This window comes from Triturus cristatus, chromosome 4_2, assembly GCF_964204655.1.
Source record: "Triturus cristatus chromosome 4_2, aTriCri1.1, whole genome shotgun sequence".
Taxonomy (NCBI): domain Eukaryota; kingdom Metazoa; phylum Chordata; class Amphibia; order Caudata; family Salamandridae; genus Triturus; species Triturus cristatus.
Window position 1 is genome coordinate 900,516,344 of NC_140586.1, and position 20,642 is coordinate 900,536,985.

The 20,642-nt window shown below is 51.4% G+C and overlaps 1 protein-coding gene and 1 long non-coding RNA gene across 7 annotated transcripts in view; one reads left to right on the forward strand and one right to left on the reverse strand.

Annotated features, from left to right (window-relative positions):
• Nucleotides 1-11,746, forward strand: part of LOC146835380 (uncharacterized) — a 41,054-nt gene extending 29,308 nt beyond the window's left edge. Inside the window, exon 5 of the long non-coding RNA XR_014960430.1 lies at nt 11,361-11,746. This is a non-coding gene — a long non-coding RNA (uncharacterized LOC146835380). The remainder of the gene's footprint in view (nt 1-11,360) is intronic.
• PTPRF (protein tyrosine phosphatase receptor type F) overlaps nt 1-20,642 on the reverse strand; it is a 746,312-nt gene that overhangs the window by 345,064 nt on the left and 380,606 nt on the right. The gene's annotated exons all lie outside the window — the stretch shown is intronic.

Consider the following 20,642-nt stretch of genomic DNA (forward strand, 5'->3'; position numbering starts at 1 on the left):
GCGCGCGAGACAGACCGGGCGCATGAAAATATACAGAGTGTGCGGGGATGCTTAGCGCCGCTGCCGTCAGGTCCCTTTTCTTCCAAGGGGTTGCTTTATACCTAATAGCGATATTACCATAAATTATTATTCATAAAAGCCAGCGCGAGATTACCCTTGCTGCCGCCGCTCTCGCATATTAAAACTGGGGGAGATGAAACGCACTGAGCCAGGTATGGGGTCTGCAAAGCGCATTATTAGAAGGTCCGCTACGGCCCTACTGGGGACCCGGGACCTGCGCCCGGGATTTGCAGCCTCGCGATCCGCACTGTCAGCTTTCCAATTAAACGCAAACCGAGTGCCTGGAAAATGGGATTTTTTTGTCCAAGTTGGGCACAGATTTCGCGTCTATATTTTCTTTGTATGGCGATATTGCTAAATAGGGGCATAGCTGTGCAGTGCGGCATGAAGCGGTGCTCTAATAAGGAACCGTTTGTTGCATTCAGCTGGCGCTGAGCAGCTTCTTGCCGCTATTAGGGAACAAAGCAGTGCAGGGCCCTCATCAGCTGCCCAGCCGGACCCAAACGGACTCAACAGCTTTACGCCTGGGGAGGGGGGGGGAGAGAGAGGAGATCCCAGACTTTGGTACCTGCAGAGAAACGTGAATGCCCCCCATGTTCATAAATCTAGACTAGGGTTGTAATTCAGGAGTGTCCAACTTGTGGCCACGAGAGCTCCGCACAGATGTAAATGAATCTCATTTAGACTTATTGTATGCATGTTCATCAAACGTGAATAACTTGAAAACCTGGCGTGGCTCGGGGAATGTTGGACAGGTGGGCAGGCAGGCAGAACAGGTGGAGAAGCGGATAGGTGGAGAGGCGGACAAAGGGGCAGTGGAAAGTTTGACAGGCGGAGAGGTGGACAGTTGGACAGACGGGCAGGTGGACAGGCGGACAGGCTGACAGGCAGTGGTTGGTGGCGTGCAGGCTGCAGGCAGCGTGTATGAGAAAAGCACTCATCTGTGACAAAGATATGTCTTGGTTGCAGGAGTCCTGGTCCAATAATGGGAACGTGGAGACTTCTTAGGGTGGTGGTGGGGGGTCTTTAATGTTATTTAAGTCCTGTTGTGGTTTTTTCCATGTGTTGCCCATTGGGGTTTGGTGGTTGGGGCTGGTGAATAGGGTTCAACAGAGCTGGACCAGTGAGCGGATGAGTACTTTGGGGGTGACTGGCACTAAATTGTGGGTGCATGCTCAAGTTACCAGTCGTGGTGTAGAGGAGAGCTGGCGTGATGGAGCTCTCCCATTTGACATGCAACTGACTTCCCGCCAACTCAGCCTACCTTTTACGTACACTGGCCTCCTATGTGCTAGGGAGGGGATGGGGCGGGATGTGCACTAAAAACGGTTTGCAGGGGTCTCCGCCCAGCCCCGTCTTCATGGCCCCAGACACTAGGGGCAGCGTGAGAGAGTCAGGAGTGACCGCTACCCCTGTGCCTTCCCCCAGCTGGGGTCCATGGCAGCAGGATGAGTGGGGTGCAAAGTACAGGACTCCGCTCTCTTGAGTTACATCACACTTAAAATTAACTAGCTGTCCACGGGCAATTCCATTCCAATACTTGGCCCCCAAAAAAGAGACACGAGACACAAGTAAACCAGGGCATCATATGGACACGCCTTGGGAAGGGATAGTTTAAATAACCCCCCCCCCATTCACCCCATAAACTGTCTAATGGAGATGGATTTTAACACCCCATTCCCTTCCAGACTTCCAACCGTCACTAAGTCTAGTTGAGTTTGATCTTAATACAAGGTCTGGTTGAGCTTGAATATATTATTTACATGCCGTTGTACACGCGGGTAAGGGTTGGAGAACTGAGTTTGTTTAGATTCTTGTTTTTTTTTTTTTACAATTATGGTTCTAGTACACTAGCTTCACTGCAGTGCGGATTACTGGCTTTAAGATGAGAGGCAGTGATAGGCCGATATTTACTTTGATATGCCCTGAAGAAGTCACAGGCATTTGTTCTATAGCGATGAAACATGTGTTGGCTCAGGCTTAAATGTGAACATGGAAGTTCGGGGGATTCTGATTACATGAAGCCCCGTGGATCTAATCTGAAGATTGTAATAAAGAACCTTGGAGCAATTTGGGACTTTATTGCACATTTTTGATTTTTGGTGCTGGTGGGGTCTTATCTTTATTATAATATAGGACCTCCTTCATCCTCCACCATTCAAAGTCTGATGTAGACCCCCAACTCCGCTTCCAACCACTTTCAAAGCTTTGTGTAGGACCCCCGCTTCCAAGTTTGGTGTAGATTAGAACCACTGCTTACCCTCAAACACCTTTGAAAGTCTGGTGTAGACCCCGCCTCCTCTTCCTTCCCCCTACAAAGTCTGAAGTAGACCGCCACTCCCCTTCCAACCACCTTCAATATCCGGTGAAAATCCCTCACCCCCTCCTAAGTCTAGTGTCGAGCTCCCCTCCTCAGCCCCCAAAGAGATTCAAAGTCTGGTTTAGACCCCCTGACCCACCTACAACCACTTCCCAAGTCTAGTTAAGATGGAGGTAAACCTGGACCGAGGCAGATCGCAAGAGCCCTCTCTCCTGGAGGCTGGGAGCCGATGCCTGCTCTGGGCGTCTGGTCTGTGCCAGTGCTGCCTGCCGTTCTTGCCAAGAAAGGAGGCCGGTCACCTCCAAGCTATTCATCGGGCTCAGCCAGGCTGGTTCTGGGAGATGGAGGTCCAAAAAGCTGGCCCTCGCAACCAACATCACTTTGGCAAACTCCCAGTAGGCGTCCAGAGCCAACAACAAAGCAGGTGGCTATGAGTGAGACGCAGACAAAAGCCCAGGAAAAGCCTCTGGCTCGAAGGCCGCTGGTACATGCCAATGTACCAAGTACTCTCTGCCAAGCCACTGCCCAGATCCATGAAGATGTAAGACTACTAGCAGTGTCAGACGAGAGTCACATGGGTCCTGTTGACTGGGGTGCTTGGTAGCCCGCGACCTTAGCCTCCATGGCCACTCGTTCAAGAAGCCAAGTCCTAGTTCACGAGAGGAGGTGCAAAGGTACAGACGGAGAAAAGTGTATCCTACTTGGTGTAAAGTGAATAAAGACTGAATGCCCATTCAACGGTGCCAGAAACATATTACCCACACTTCACTTAATGTACACGAAAAACCTAAATTCAAACCAGTAAAAACCATGAAGTTCATAAAAACACAAGGCCTCGTGATCACAAAGTTACAACATGGAGTATCCAGGGTCTAAGAGAAACAGATTGGTTGTGATCAAGCAGCAATGACCCAACCATGCACCTACGACCCCTTCTAGTCACAGCCTCCTGCAGTATGGGCTACTATGACCCAACCGCGCATCAATGGCCCAACCGCGCATCAATGGCCCAACCGCGCATCAATGGCCCAGCCATGCACCAACGGCCCAGCCATGCAGCCACAACCCCGTTCTATTCACGGCCTCCTGCAGTGTGGGCTACCATGACCCAACCATGCACCAATGACCCTCCTTTAGTCACGGCCTCCTGCATTGTGGGCTACTATAACCCAGCCGCACACCAATGGTCCAGCCATGCACAAATTTAACCATTTACCAGTGACCCAACTATGCACCGACGACTCAACCATGTATGGTCCAACCATGCACCCACAACCCCGTTCTCGTCACGGCCTCCTGCAGTGTGGGCTACCATGACACAATCGTGCATTAATGACCCCATTCTAGTCACGGCCTCCAGCAGTGTGGGCTACTATGACCCAACCGTGCACCAGTGGCCATGCATCAGTGGCCCAGCCATGCACCAATGGCCCAGCCATGCATCCACAGCGGTAAACAACGTTTATCACAAATCTTTTTCCCCGCAGAGAATCACAACGCGGTTGTTACAACGACCGCGTTGTGATTCCACATACCATTACTCCGCAAGTCGGAACAACGACTTGCGGAGGGGTCGGGGGAGGTGGTGGATTTAAAATCCAACACCTTCCCTATTGTCCGTACAGACTGGAGTTGGAATAGTAAATTAAACTATTCCAACATCCAGTGCCCCCCTCCGCAAGTTGTTGTTCTGAATTGCAGAGTAATGGTATGCAGAATCACAACACGGTCATTGTAACGACCGCGTTGTGATTCCCTGCGGGGAAAAAGACTGTGGGATAAGAACGTACATTCATCCACAGCCCGTTCTACTCAATGCCCCATGCATCAATGGCCCAGCCATGCACCCACAGCCCAGTTCTGCTCACTGCCTCCTTCAGTGTGGGCTACCATGATGCAACCATGCACCAATGACCCAGCCAGGCACCAATGACCCAGCCAGGCACCAATGGTCCAGCCAGGCACCAATGGTCCAGCCAGGCACCAATGGTCCAGCCAGGCACCCACAACCCCGTTCAAGTCACGGCCTCCTGCAATGTGAGCTACCATGCACCAATGACCCAATCATGTACCAATGAACCAACCATGCACCAATTACCCAGTTCTAGTCACAGCCTCCTGCGGTGTGGGCTACGATGACCCAACCATGCATCAATGACCCAACCATGCACCCATGGACCGCTCTAGTCATAGCCTCCTGCGATGTGGGCTACCATGACCCAACCATGTACCCATGACCCCATTCTAATCATGATCTCCTGCAGCGTGGGCCACCATGACCCAATCATGCACCCATGACCCCATTCTAATCATGACCTCCTGCAGCGTGGGCCACCATGACCCAATCATGCACCCATGACCCCGATCTAATCACGGCCTCCTGTAGTGTGTGCTACCATGACACAACCAGGCATCAATGACCCAAGAATTGCACAGGTGACCCCAACCATGCACCAATGACCCAACCACGCACCCATGACCCCGTTCTAGCCTCCTGCATTGTGGGCTACCATGACCCAACCATGCACCAATGGCCCAACCATGCACCCATGACCCCTCTCTAGTCACAGCCTCCTGCAGTGTGGGCCACCATGACCCAACCATGCACCAATGACCCAACCATGCACCCATGACCCCGTTCTAGTCACGGCCTCCTGCAGTGTGGGCTACCATGAACCAACCATGCACCCACGACCCCTTTCTAGTCCCAGCCTCCTGCAGTGTGGGCTATCATGACTCAACCCGGCACCAATGACCCAGTTCTAATCTTGACCTCCTGCAGCGTGGGCCACCATGACCCAATCATGCACCCATGACCCCGATCTAATCACGGCCTCCTGTAGTGTGTGCTACCATGACGCAACCAGGCACCAATGACCCAAGAAATGCACAGATGACCCCAAGCATGCACCAATGAACCAACCATGCACCCATGACCCGTTCTAGTCGCGGCCTCCTGCAGTGTGGACTACCATGAACCAACCATGCACCAATGACCCAACAACGCACCCATGACCCCGTTCTAGTCGCGGCCTCCTGCAGTGTGGGCTACCATGAACCAACCATGCACCCATGAACCAACCATGCACTCTTGACCCTGCTCTGGCCACAGCCTCCTGCAGTGTGGGGCTTCTTTCAAAGCAGGATGGGCACCTATGTCCCAACCATGAACCCGTGACCCTGTTCTAGTTCCAGCCTTCTTCACTGTGGGCTTCTTTCACACCAGAACTGGCTGTCATGTCCCACCCATGCACCTGTGACCCTGTAGCGTGGGGGCTGTCACCAGAGAAGAACGGAGGTATGAACCAGGGCTTAATTTATAAAATAATAAGTGCCAGGCCCCAAGATCTCTCGGGGGGCCACTGCTGCTTGTGCCACCTAAGGTCTGTGCCAGCGCTGGCACATACAAGTACCAACAACACCACCTTGCCACTACAGTCCTACAAATGTTACAATTTGGACTATCTAAGGTGATACCAAAACTGTAAGAACAGCCCAAGTACCCTGCTAGGATTATTTTTAATTTCATAGTTAATAGCTGAACACATTGCTCATGTTTTTTTAACTAGACTGACAGTGCCACCGTGTGGTCGACTGCCTTAAATACATGCCAGTGGTACAACAAAAGTGCTGGGGCCGAGCACCAGAAAACACTGTCACAAATTAAGCACTTGTAAGAGGCCACCACAGCAAAGGGCACACGGAGGAGGCACCGCACTAGGTCCAACTGGCAGAAATGCAGGAAGCTGGACCTTTTATAAGAAGACCAGAGCACGATGACGGGGGCCCGCAGACCCTTCTTCTGGCATCCAGGCCCCGAAGGTGCGGACGGCTCCGTGCTCAACATCCTTTGACAGGGTACCGTCACTGCTTCAATAAATATTGAAACTGAAGGCTGTGCATTTCTTGCGGATTTCCTTTGGGTATGCACGAGAGTCTGACCGAAAGGGTTCTAGATCGGCTACTACGATTCCTTAGTGAGTCAGGGTTGACTTTAGGCTAACATCTGCTAAGGGACAGCGGGCCTCAGACTCGCACCATCCCAGCATTTATGTTGTCCAAGTAATGCACTAGTTTTTACTGAGAAAATATAAAGCCATACGAGAAGGCATGACCGGGTATTATGGTAACTGGCAAAGGGCAAACTGGAGGGCACCAGGGAGGTGAAACAAGCACCTGGGAGATAAAGAGACGATCTCACCTGCCGTGCCCCCACTCAGGGCACCTGCCCCTGTAGGCATGTCCACCTCCTTACTAATAACAATTACATGAGTGATTTATTTACTGCTAGCGTGACACCAAAGCACGCCTGTTGGACCCGGCCTCGTGGCATGGTCCTTACCCCCGTGGATTGTGCCCGTTCCCCGCCCCGGCCTTCACGGGCCACCCTTCTGAACTGCACCGAGGCCCTTCATCCTGGGCTGCACGAGGTCGCATACCCCTCGTGGCTCCGCCATCTTGTTGGCACCCACGTGACTGTGCACCAGCCAGCGCGACCCCGCTCAACCCGGCCTCGACCCCAGCGAAGCCCCGACATCGAGGCACCACAAACTGGCCAGGGGGTGCCGCAGGAACCATTCATCGCCCCCGGCGGAGGACAGTATCGATGGGACCCCCAACTGTCCTCCCCTCTCGAGGTGTGATCGCCCTGCAACTCCCTTGGGCCTGGCGCCTCTCCTGCTGGGCGTCTGGCCACCTCCACCCGGCCTTTCCGCCCCCACCGGGCGCCTGGGTCCGGACATCAAAGGGCTCCAGACCTATATCTGGGGCGACCCCGCCACAGATCGGGAGTTGTATCCCGGAGTCGAGAGCCCTGCTGATTGAATCGCGGCTGACCCTACGGAGAAGAACTCTTGTCGGAACCATCACGAGCCCTGCTGCGTCGCGGCTCCTTCTTGTGAACCCTTTGAAGCCACCTGGAACATCGGAGCCCTGCTGACGCTGTCGCAGCCCAACCTCGCTGAAACCTCCCTCGGAGCCCTGCTGACGACGTCGCGGCTCGAGCTGAGCAGAAACCAGCTTGAGAGCCCTGCTGATTGGATCGCGGCTCTCCACGAACTGTACGCCAGAGCCCTGCTGACGCCGTCGCGGCTCGATCCCTCCGAGATCCGGAGGTCCTCCAGCTTGAGGATAAGAACTGGGCCCCAGGTACCCTCGTACCGCACCCCTGCCAAAGACTGTCCCGCTACCCCTACGCTCCCAAAGAGACACTGAGACTTTTGGTGGATCCCTCGATCCCTTCGTGTAAATATTGATCTCGTAACCTTTTTATTGCTGATAAAGAATTGCTTGTCTTGAGACAACCTCCTTGAGTCCTGTGTGGTGGTGTTACTGTGCTAGTACGTGATAGGAGAAGGATCTCTCAGGAGACTTCTCGGCAGCGCTCGGCTACTTCGTACAGTGGGAGGGCCCCCCTTGGTGGTCTCGCCGACTCCTCGGGGTCCGCCTTCCAACAACGCCTTATTTATTTATGCAATAAATAGCCAGGGTGCGCCCTCAGCCTGAAATACCAGGGCAGAGCCAGGCCTGGCAGGGGGAGTGGGGGCGGTGTCTCTGCCTCAGCAGGATAGAAGGCTGGCAGATCAAGAGGATGGCTTCGATTCACGGGCATCGTCTGGCCTCGGGAGGGCAGGAGGGCTGGGGGGGCTTTAGGTGCCTTAGGACCCCCGCAGGCTACACTCCGAGTAAACCCCAGGTAACATGTAGTCGGGCCCGGTTCTAGAGGGTGGGCCATGCCTACCCAAGGAAGGCCTGGGTCCACCCAATGCCATTCAGAAGTGGAAAAGCAGGCCCACATACCTGGGCCGACTTACCTGCTGGGGCAAAACCTGAAAGGCTGCGACAGCCCGAGTGTGAGTCACAGAGTCGCCGTTCCATTGTCATGGGGAGAATGACCAGGGCCGGCAGAGGAGGCCGAGCATGGGGCATCCCCTCCCATCACAGGCCTCAGGAGATGACGGAGACCTTGTGGAGCGGCTTATGCTTTCAAGCAGCACAGTTAACACGTCTTAGGCAGGGGACGGGAGCTGTATTCCCTCGCAGCAGGCCACCACGATCGGATAGAAAGCTACAGGGTGGTGGGGTGGGGCCGGGGAGTTTGGGTAGAGGGGCTAGTGCCAACCCTCTTAGTTTAAAAACTGTGAAGCGGCAGACCGGATTGAAATTGGAAGTTTCATTCTAATGAAACTCCATCCGTGGGGAGAGTGCTGTATACAGCGAAGAGCGAAGGAACTTCGGAAAAAAACACTAAGGACTAAAATAACTACATTTAAAAGCACAATAGGACTAGAAATGGAAAAAATGAAAATTGGATTTTGACAAGTTGCAGTGAAAAATTTAATTTCACCCTCCATGTTGGGACGAAGGGAGAGGTAAGAGCAGAGGAGAGATAAAGAGAGAGACAGAACCAGAAGAAAATAAGAGATGGAGTGGGGAGTAGAGACAAACGGAGAGGGGGAGAGGAAAGAGGGAGAAATTATTGACGAGAGAAGAGAGGAAAAGAGGCAACAGGGGAGGGAAATAATTATAGATAAGCACAAGAGAGTGAGAGGGGGAAATGAGAGAGGGAAACAGACAAGTAAAAGATGAAGTGAGAACAGACTAAGTGGTGAGAAGGTTAGAGCAAGAGATTGGTAAAGATAGGGAAGGAAACAAAAGTGAAGAAAGGCGATGGCAAAGGGAGAAACAGAATAGTGAATGACAAAGCGAAGGATGGATGCAGAAGAGGATAATTAGAAGTTTCCTGGTTGGTAATAATAAGGAAAGGCTGAATCAAGGCCTCACACACACTTCTTAGTTCAGCAGCCTACAGCTTCTTTTAGAGGTTGGTGATACCTTGAGAAAGTTCCAAATCGGGAGTAGAACCCAAGAAAGGGCTATTATGGCACGATCACTTCAAGAAAAGGATAGTACGGTAAAAGAAATGTCACATGTGGAGTCTCCGCGGTATCCAACAACTCCTCTAGAAATAGGTGGATTTTCCTTAACACTCAACAATAAACTTTCTTTTGGTCTAATGTCCACTAAAGGTAGAGCAAGGTCTTTCCACGTTCCTAACCGTTGGAAGCATGCCGAACTGAAAGCACTCACAGGGACCGGAATCTATTTAATGTCAGCAGAGAATGGTCTTCTGCAAATCACAAAGTTTGATAAAGCAGGTAGTTACTGACAGCAGCAACTCAGTAATTTTGACACAATGAATTATAATATTAGGTGTAGGACACAAACAAGTTCATGGGCTAGAGGGAAATGAGGGTGACTGGCATGAGAAGACAACTGAAGAAAGGGAGAATTTTCAACACAGGAAAAAGAACTGACGTAAATCTCAAAGAGGCAATAGGAATTGAGAGAGTGGTGAATAAGGACATGGGAGGTAGAAACAGAACGAAGTATAGAGTGTATGTGGGAGACAGGAGTGAGAAAGAGGGGTACGTTATAGACTAAGAGAGGGAGGGAAATAGCATAGGGGCAATTGAAATGGGGAAAATCAGGCTAACAATACAGAGAGAGAAAAAGAGAAATGGATAACAAAAGAGATGGAATAATGGGTTAGAGTATGATAAAGGAGGGGCTTGTAGAATGAGAGAAAGACAGAGGGAGGGAGACAGAATGAAAAGTTGGTATAATATATGTACAGACATACAGAAACTTTGAAAATCTAATAGATGTGGAATTGCGCCGTGGACTGGATCACGACCCGCGCACCTCGCGCCTCACCGCTGCAAGCCGCAACTCGGTCCGTGGCAACTATTTCTGGACACTGGGCATTCCCCAGCTCAGTGCGGCGCCCCGCCGTTTCTTTTCTGGGCGCAAAGATGCACTGTGCAGCACTTCTCTTTTCTCTTGGGGCCCGCCGCCATTGTAGGCAGCGGCCTGCCTGCGGCCATAGCACCCTGAAAGCACCTGATCTTGTCTGAAGTTAAGCAGGGTGAGGCCTGGTTAGTACCTGGATGGGAGACTGACTGGGAATACCCCGTGCTGTAGACTTACTTGAATCTTAGAGGGGCCTTAATAGGAGTTGCCTACAGTCATGGTTAGGGGCTATTTTTTCGTGTTCCTTCCTTCCAAAATAATCATAACAAAGAAAGCTCCCTCTTGACCTCTATTATTGAAGAACAGTTCATTTGTGAAAGGGAAACAGAAAGGCCTACACAATAGTCATTCCAGTCACAAAGAAATATTTTTATAATTTATTTTTTATTTTTTATCATTTATCATTTTGTATTTTTCCTATCCAAAACAATCAATATACTTTTTTTACTTTCCATGAAAATCAATTTCACAATCCTAAATTTCACTGATTCAATGCATTACAGTGAATGTGCATAAATTTAATTAATAATGGACAGTAGTCCCTGGGACAGCCTAATATAGATCACACACGATCTATCTCATACAACAGTCATACCTACAGACATTCCACATCATTCCACACTCAAACATATAAACCTCATAAAAAATATCAAAAAAGGCATAGATTTAGCTTGTTATTATCGTTAATTGAACTCTGGAGGTACTAGATACACCAAGCCTCCTGTGATTAACAAGTCTACTGCAAACGCAGAGTGGTGGTGTCAGTTCAATGGTCGACGCGTTTCGATGGCATAAGTGCCATCTTCATCTTATTTCAGAGGACTGCAAAGTGAATGGCACACGCGGTGTTTTAAACTCTTGTCGGTGGTGGCACTGTTCCCTTTCTAGTTGATTAGGTAAAGACGTATCCCTCTCAGATAAAATCGTATCTTTATTGTAGTGTAAATATATGGGGTCGTCTTGTTCATTGTGCAATGATAATTAATCTACCGCTACAAAGACTTTTTTTGCAGACCTATTTTCTTTTCTGTATCTCTTTTCTTCTGTTTTTTGTCAAAACTTTATTTGTTACTTTTCACGAAGTGATCACCTAACGTGTTTGGATTATTTTAATGTATAGGGAATTTTGGGCAACCACAAAACCCTTTCTATGTATGTATTATTGCAGGTATTCCCTGGGCATTATCGTTGGTGAATACAACTGTGGTCCTGATGAAGATGGCACTTATGCCATCGAAACGCGTCGACCATTGAACTGACACCACCACTCTGCGTTTGCAGTAGACTTGTTAATCACAGGAGGCTTGGTGTATCTAGTACCTCCAGAGTTCAATTAACGATAATAACAAGCTAAATCTATGCCTTTTTTGATATTTTTTATGAGGTTTATATGTTTGAGTGTGGAATGATGTGGAATGTCTGTAGGTATGACTGTTGTATGAGATAGATCGTGTGTGATCTATATTAGGCTGTCCCAGGGACTACTGTCAATTATTAATTACATTTATGCACATTCACTGTAATGCATTGAATCAGTGAAATTTAGGATTGTGAAATTGATTTTCATGGAAAGTAAAAAAAGTATATTGATTGTTTTGGATAAGAAAAATACAAAATGATAAATGATAAAAAAATAAAAAATAAATTATAAAAATATTTCTTTGTGACTGGAATGACTATTGTGTAGGCCTTTCTGTTTCCCTTTCACAAATGAACTGTTCTTCAATAATAGAGGTCAAGAGGGAGCTTTCTTTGTTATGATTGTTTTGCTTTCCCCTTCTCCCTGACCTTAAACAAAATTTCAAGGGGGTCCCATATTTGTTGCATACCTTCCTTCCAAAATTCCTCTGTCTGTTTCCCAGAATGCCTTGAGTACTGTTTTCCTTCACCATTCCAAGATGGAAGTTTTCTAACCTTTTTCCTTTGTCTTCCTAAACCAAAATGGCGGTTCTCCTTTTCCTGTTGGGTCACTTCCTTGCTGTCCTTGTGTATATAAGGGGCTGGAATCCTCATTTTTGTTGCGTTGCAACACTCTTCGCTCCTGGTGGTGTCTCTTTTCTCCTGTTGATATCCAGTCGCTTCTGTTGGTGACACTTTTCTCCTGTTTGGTATTTCATTCCTGTGGGTTCCTTCTTCTGCAATTCTCCTCTTCTTCCCAGGTCTGTCCTCCCCTTGCCGACTATCCTCCTTGGCATGTCCTGTCACCTGGATTTTGGAGACATCGCTTCCATCAGAGACTTTTTCCCTCATGTTTTTTTTAGTCTCGGAGACTCCTTCGGGAAGGCACTGTCTGCCCGGACATTGACTGGTCAGCAGCACTGTGGCTACCAGAAAGGGTCGCCCCTACCTCAAAGACCAGAACCCTCAAGACCCGGAACCGATAAACATCCTCACACCTAAAGGTTAGAAGAAAGAGTTCCGAACCGGACATGTGGTTGGTGAGAACGTGAAAGTAAAGGTAAAATAAGTGTAAAGAAATTAAATACCAGCATTTGTAAAGCGCACAGCTACCTCCGGAGAGGTGTCCCGACGCTAGGGGCCGTTGGGAAGCTTAAGCAAGCTATTGCCCAGAGTCACATGGTGCTGGGCTAACCTGCCGCCAGAGCCGGGGATCGAACTGTGAACCCTATGGTCCGGAGTCAGGCACCCTGGTCGCTGCGCCACACCTCTTCAGCTAGCAGGAGGAGTGAAAGGCTGTTGATACGCATGGGGGAATCAAAGAGGGAGCAAGGGCACAGATAACATATGCAAAAAGAAAAGAAAGCATGTAGTTGAAGTGAAGTCCTTCAGCATGTCAAACGGATTCAGATCAGGTCTCTTTCCACACTATAAAAGTCCCCAAGTACCAAGCTGTGTTATGCCACCTAAGACATCACACAGAGAGAGACTTAGGGTGAGCAAAACATCAAGGAAGCTATATGTATATATAAGTTATGCGGAATCTCTTGGTAAAAGGAGGATGCCCTGGAGCTTCCAAGTAAGAGTAAACAAGAGCTCCAGGGTCTGACGGCAAACCGGGAAATCAGGTGACCAGATGATGAGCTGGAATCCAAAGGCACCTGAGAGTGAGCCGGAATCCAAAGGCACCTGAGAGTGAGCTGGAATCCAAAGGCACCCGAGAGTGAGCCGGAACCTTAAGGATCTGAGCCCGAGCAGGAGTCTCCGAGGACCAGAGAGTGGAAATAAGCTCCAACTGAGGGTGAGCGAGAGTCTGAAGGCCTTAGGATGAGCAGCACCTATGGATCCTTAAGTGTGATCAGAAGCCTGCTGGCAAGACGATCTGCATGAGCTTCTGGGGTCACGTTGGTCAGGGCCAAGCATGGATCATAGGAATGGCCGGGGGTTTTAGGACCGGATTGCAGAGAGAGGGTTCAGAGACTCGGAGGGTGAGTAAGGGCTTAGAAGATCTAAGAGGGAGCAACTGGTTCAGGGACAGATTCATTGGAAGATGTGTGAGAGAACTGCAGAGAAAAAATAGTGTTTCCAGCAAGTGGAGAATGCTAACAGTCCTAGAACATTTGAAAAGTTTAATTTTTCACAAATGTCTCCCCAGAGTTACTCCCCGATACTATCCAAGGAATGTTTCATGAAACGTTGCGATCTGCAAAGGTGGGGCAGTTGCTTTTGGATGTCCATGCCAATGTTTGGTCCTGATTCAACCCAGGACATAGGCTACTCTCAGGCTTGGGGGCAAGTGTGATGTCAGCAGGGATGGGAGCTGCTCAATGCACAAATAAACAGCACAGATTTCCTGAACCCTCACACTCATAGAAGAGGCTGACGGCTCCCTTTGCAAACCATTTGCATCATGACACTATGATTTCTTTCAAAGGCACCTTACCGAATGCATTTCAGTGCCTTAAAGATGGGTGTTTTAAGGTTCATAGTGTACACCTGGTGTACTTTTAACTCCTGTGGAAGTCTTGTTTTATTAGCTGAGCGGCTAAGCAGCGCTCTGTAGTGCACAGTGTAGTGTTGTCTATTCTGGGAATGTTTGTTGCCTGAGTACAGCCTCTTTTATTCCTTGGTAGACGTTAATTACCATTTACACATTGCAAATCAAACACACACTACAAAACAAGCAGGCACCTCAATGCAGCACTTCAAGCAGGCAGCTCAATGCAGCACTTCAAGCAGGCACCTCAATGCTAGCACTTCAAGCAGGCACCTCAATGCCAGCACTTCAAGCAGGCACCTCAATGCCAGCACTTCAAGCAGGCACCTCAATGCCAGCACTTCAAGCAGGCACCTCAATGCCAGCACTTCAAGCAGGCACCTCAATGCCAGCACTTCAAGCAGGCACCTCAATGCCAGCACTTCAAGCAGGCAGCTCAATGCAGCACTTCAAGCAGGCACCTCAATGCTAGCACTTCAGGCAGGCAGCTCAATGCAGCACTTCAAGCAGGCACCTCAATGCAGCACTTCAAGCAGGCACCTCAATGCAGCACTTCAAGCAGGCACCTCAATGCAGCACTTCAAGCAGGCACCTCAATGCTAGCACTTCAAGCAGGATGTTGCTTCTTCCATTAAGGTGGGGGATGTGAATGCCGGGAGTATCACCTCTGCAGGGATGACAGCCAGAGGCTAGAAGGGCAAAAAAAGCAATATCTCAGAAAAACTCGGCTGGCCTCAAAAGAGAGGGGAGAAAGACCCGGGCCCTGTTGAGAAAGGGTTTTGGGCATGACGGGCAGTGTGAGTTATGTGTGCGTGGTTAGCATAACAGGCGAGTTTCATTGGTTTTGTACGTTGGTCAATAAAAGCAGAGTTAAAAACGGAGTTATGGTTTTGCCAATGTGCATATAAAGGAATCATTTTATTAGGCAGGGGTGTGCAAAGTTTGCCAGAGGGCTTACTGCACCACACTTTTAAACTTCAGTGCTTTGCAAACTGTAAAGTTGACATTTAACAAATAAAAAAACATAAAAAGCTGCAAAGAGATGTGTGGCAGCAGGACCGTTTCTGCTGCTTCACATGGCCAGGAGCAGACAGTCTGTGTGCCTCATCCCTTCCCTTCCACAAAGCCAGAAGCAAAGCAGGGAAAGCAAAGTAGGTAACTCGCTGGTCGATACTTATGGTGTTCAAAATGTCAAAAGTTGACAATGTAAGTACCTTAACCCCTTCAGTGCCCATGACGAGATAGTCTCGTCATGGAGCGCGGTTGCGCTGTGCCCATGACGAGACTATCTCGTCATGAACCCCGCCCGCTAATGAAACGCCCGGCACAGGGCGTGGAAAGGGCGGGGCACAGAAGGGGTTAAATATCAAATCTCTGCAATACTTTGTACCACTGTCCATGCCCCATTCATTTTCGTGGCCCACCCATCGATGTTCGTGACCCACCCATCGATGTTCGTGGCCCACCCATCGATGTTCGTGGCCCACCCATCGATGTTCGTGGCGCTCCCTGAGCAAGAATCCTAGAACCGGGCCTGCATGCACTATACTTGGTTTCTTTATTTCCTTTTCCTGTTAAGGGAGGGAGACGTGTAGTATACTTGGGATCCTCACAAGATGGCCACCTGTGGTCATTACTCCTTCCTTCGTGTTACCTCCCATTAGCCCCTTCTAGGAGCAATCCTAATGCAGGCCCTAATTTGGCGCTTTTTGGGGCGTGGTTTTGCCAAACTCGAAATTTAGGGCACAGGGAACAATAGGACTTAGAAAGGTGCAGTCAGTACAGTGATGGGTCTTGAAGGAGGGCTGGCCCAGCTGCGGTATGAAGGTCAGAGGGGCTGGAGAAGAGTCAGTAGAAATGTCTGGTTTTACCACTTCCTTGTAGTCCATCAGTCCCACTCTAACCACAGTGACGAACCACACTGTCCGCCCACAGCAGGTGAGCACAAGCACGTGCAGCACCACACCCCCTCGCCCCCACAGAGCCCCTCATACCGCGAGACCCCCTATCACTCAAACACTCCGCGTGCAGGCAGCAGAGCTGAACCCAGAAAGGAATGCATTACCAGCGCCCCACTCTCCCACACACAGCCCGTCAGTGACGCAGGCACCCGCCCCAGCCCCCACTACACACTCAGGGATGACACGAGGTGGGTGAAAGCTTTCACTGAGATGCGCCGCCTGAGGAGGCGAGAGGGCCAGCTCTGAATCACAGCCTCCTACGGGCCCAGCAGGTACACCCAGGCTGTGTCTGGGGGGGCCGAGGTAGGAGGGTGCGCTGCACCTCACTTGCAAGGCCTGCTCCGGGGGCCTGGATTCACCACTGAGGCACAAGGGCACAGTGTGGCACGAGGCTGAGGTGCAAGGGCTGTCAGCCCCGGACTGCACTGTGGAGCAGGCGGTCACACGGGGAGACTGAGGTGGCGCCGCACCTCACTAGCAAGGTCTGCTCCCAAGGCCTGGGTTCACCACTGAGGCACAAGGGCACAGTGTGGCACGAGGCTGAGGCACAAGGGCCGTCAGCCCCAGACTGCACTGTGGAGCAGGCGGTCACACAGGGAGACTGAGGTGGCGCCGCACCTCACTAGCGAGGTCTGCTCCCGAGGCCTGGAGTCACCACTGAGACACAAGGGAACAGTGTGGCACGAGGCTGAGGCACAAGGGCTGTCATCCCCAGACTGCACTGTGGAGCAGGCGGTCACACAGGGAGACTGAGGTGGCGCCGCACCTCACTAGCGAGGTCTGCTCCCGAGGCCTGGGTTCACTACTGAGACACAAGGGCACAGCGTGACACGAGGCAAGAGGCTGAGATGCAAGGGCGGTCACCCCAAGACTGCACTGTGGAGCAGGCGGTCACACAGGGAGACTGAGGTGGCGCCGCACCTCACAAGCGAGGTCTGCTCCCGAGGCCTGGGTTCACCACTGAGGCACAAGGGCACAGTGTGGCACGAGGCTGAGGCGCAAGGGCGGTCACCCCCAGACTGCACTGTGGAGCAGGCGGTCACACAGGGAGACTGAGGTGGCGCCGCACCTCACTAGCGAGGTCTGCTCCCGAGGCCTGGAGTCACCACTGAGGCACAAGGGCACAGTGTGGCACGAGGCTGAGGCGCAAGTGTGGTCACCCCCAGACTGCACTGTGGAGCAGGCGGTCACACAGGGGGACCGAGGTGGCGCCGCACCTCACTAGCGAGGTCTGCTCCCGAGGCCTGGAGTCACCACTGTGACACAAGGGAACAGTGTGGCACGAGGCTGAGGCACAAGGGCGGTCACCCCCAGACTGCACTGTGGAGCAGGCGGTCACACAGGGAGACTGAGGTGGCGCCGCACCTCACTAGCGAGGTCTGCTCCCGAGGCCTGGGTTCACCACTGAGACACAAGGGCACAGTGTGACACGAGGCAAGAGGTTGAGGCGCAAGGGCGGTCACCCCCAGACTGCACTGTGGAGCAGGCAGTCACACAGGGAGACTGAGGTGGCGCCGCACCTCACTAGCGAGGCCTGCTCCCGAGGCCTGGAGTCACCACTGAGGCACAAGGGAACAGTGTGGCACGAGGCTGAGGCACAAGGGCCGTCAGCCTCAGACTGCACTGTGGAGCAGGCGGTCACACAGGGAGACTGAGGTGGCTCCGCACCTCACTAGCGAGGTCTGCTCCCGAGGACTGGAGTCACCACTGAGGCACAAGGGCACAGTGTGGCACGAGGCTGGCTGAGGTGCAATGGCTGTCAGCCCCAGACTGCACTATGCGGCAGGAGGCGGTCACACAGGGAGACCGAGGTGGCAGGGCCTGGGGAGTGGGAGGGCCTGGGGAGTGGCAGGGCCTGGGGAGTGGCAGGGCCTGGGGAGTAACAGCCATTTTTCTGTCACCTGAGCTCTTACGTATTTTTGGCCCAGGTGGAAGGACCCTCTAATCCTTGCAGCACACAAACTAAAACCCAGTGCATTTCTCGGGGTACCTTGGGGCAGGGGCCTCAAGTGGTCTCCCTACATCAGTCTCGAAGGGGAGCCTTCGTCGGCCCCAGTCGGGGCCCCTTGGTAGTAAGTGGCATCCTTCCCATGGGTTTCCAAGTGCAGAAACGGCACTTCAGCAAGCCCCGCCCATCCTGTGCAACCTAAAGGGATAACTGGTGCAAGAGAAACCCTAGCGATCACTTATTATTTATTGAATCAAGTTAAGTTTAGGCGTCATCTGGATTGCAGTAGTGCTCGTTGACTTAGGTGAAAGCTGAATCCAAGATGGAGGACAGCTGCTTCCGGAAAAGGGGCTCGCCTGCCAGTCCCAGCTCGGCTCTTCTATTGGAGCAGGATCAAGGCTGATTTGCATATGACTGGGTCTAATCTGAGGTGGCTCTTTGGGGAAAGAAACAGACTGGCATGCGGCCCAGAGCAATTACCATGACTGAGATTAATTCAAGCATTCCATCCATCACTTTGTTTACGTCCCTTTTTCCACTTTTGTTTTCTTCAGTGTGATCCAACGGAGCCTCCTTTCCAACACCCAACACGTCTTCGCCGTGCTTGCTTCTCTAAGCCCAGGGCGTCCAGCCAGAGTTGACCCCTGTGGGTAACACTTGCCTGGTGACACATGGCACCTGCCCTTACAATGCATTCAGTGAGTAGGGCTAACCTGCTCCAACCAGCGTGGTGCCCAACAAGGGCAGCCTGTGCCACCGGGACTACCTGGGGTTTTGTACTGTAAGATATACAAAGGGCTCGTTACCCCAGGTGAATGGCGGTGGCTCACGTAAGCCCAGTTCAGAGGGGGCACCCTCCGGGCCAGATGATTAACACCAGTCCGAGGTGAGGGGGCTCTGATGTCAAGTGAGTGTGTACCAGGTGAGTTTCTCAGGCCAGGTAAGCAGTCCCAGGCAACTGCTACCTCTTCTTGGTGAACCTCTACGGCACCAGGCCAGCATCACTCGTTGCCAGGTCAGCATCTTCAGACCCAGGTGGGTGTCACAGGTACCCGTCTACTGTCCCTGGTGAACATTTCTCTATGGAGGTAGCCAAGGGTCATAGGTAGTGCCTCCCATGTCCCTGGTGAATGTTCTTTTGGTCAAGGGAGCATCTGAAGGGCCATGCAAGCATCCTCCAGTACCAGTTGTGTCTGGCACAGGTAAGTGCTCCTTGGGAGTCTCTCTGGTCACGAGGGCCATCACATTGCGTCTCCACTGTCTCAGATTAATGTCCTCGGTTGAAGGGGAGAGCCCACCCTGCCTCAGGGGTGAGTCCACGACCCCTTGGAGAGTCCTGGATCTGTGGGAAATGTCTCTGGTGACAGGTGAGGAGAGTGCCTCAGATAGTGTTTCCTGTTCGCGCCCAGGTCTGCAGTGCTTACTTTGTAAAACATTAAGTGCCAGAGCTCTTGTCTGGGGGCCACTGCACCTTGCACCACCCACAGCCCCTGCCAGGGCCGTCAAGGACAGTGCTGCGGCCACAAATGGACGGAATGCTGAGTGAATCAAATATTCACCCCCCCCCCAGTCAAGATGTCTGGGTCAAATCCATTGTTCTTTTGGTCACTACGCCACCGCAGTGTGGACCCAGCCATATGCAAATCAGTCGTGACCCTGCCCCCCATGGGAAGAATCCAGCCGGAACTGCCAGGCCAGGTCCTCCCTGAACTGGAAACAAGCATCCTGGGACCAGTTTTGTGGTAACACCAGTCATCAGCCAGGCTAGCTTGAGTCCAGTGGCACAGCAAGCAAGAGACCCACGGTTGGGCATACCCGGCGCACTTAGGGAACAATGGATTTAGGCCCAGATCTCTGTACTGGGGTGAATGTTTGACATTGCTCAGCATTCTGTCCATCAATTGTTCTTTTTGCAATGTTAGTAACACAACTACTAACTATCACACTGATACAAGTATGACACTGTGGACTATTCCAGGCCCCCAAACCTATAAGAATGGCTTGGGTGGCAGATAGTCATCTTTAATGGTTTTTTAAAAATTAATAATTAACTGCTGTTGTGGTCACCTTTAAATTAGCTAGACAGCGCCACCATGTGGCAGACTGTCACAAGTGCCGAACAATTTAGTGCCAGTGCTGAGCACCAGAAACCACCGGCTCAAATTAGGCACAGTGTGTAGCAGTTAAGAGTCTCTGTTCTCAGCTCATGTCATGTCCCAGAGGGTGACGTCAGTGCTTGGAGGCTGTTCTGAATTCAAAGGAGTGCTTCAGAGGCCTCAGGTGACGTCTCTAAGGACGAGAGAGTGCCCGGTGCTAGCAGAGCGCACCAAGTAGACACTGCAGTTTTAGGGGAGTCTCTCCGGGGCGTGTTTACGGTCCCAGGCCTGCGGTCTCACTGAAGCTGTTCATTACATCGGATATTGATTGGAAAAGTCTGCTGTGACCTTTCTGCGGCTGGCAGCGAGAGATTACCTGAGCATGCGCTGGCACTTGTGGGCTTTACAGAACAAACTATTGTTTTTTCCCTTCACGGTTTTCAAACTGCGCAACTCAATTTACAGTTCTTCCGCTTAACACAAGAAAACTGCCGAAAATACAGAAAAAGCATTGGCAAAGCCAATTCTTGTGGCCTTGTGTAAGGCGGCT